We start from the raw sequence: 293 nt of genomic DNA on the forward strand, positions 1-293 counted from the left end.
CAACTAATCTTACTTAAAGTGTATTTTTTGACGAGAACTACAAGCAAGCTATGGTCTGACTGGGTTTGCTAAATTCGTTAAAAACAATCCCAACGCGCAGCTAGCTATCAGTGTAAACATACAACCGCAATAATGTAATGACTCGGTTCTCTCCGCAGTGGGTGACAGCAGTAATCATGGAATAAAGCAGAATGTCTTGGAATAAAGCAGAATGGACGTTGTTAGTAATGTTTAGGAAGGAGGAGACTCTTCCTCGCCTGGGATTGGCATTAACTGAAGATGATAAAGACTGT

This window comes from Penaeus monodon, chromosome 21, assembly GCF_015228065.2.
Source record: "Penaeus monodon isolate SGIC_2016 chromosome 21, NSTDA_Pmon_1, whole genome shotgun sequence".
NCBI lineage: Eukaryota > Metazoa > Arthropoda > Malacostraca > Decapoda > Penaeidae > Penaeus > Penaeus monodon.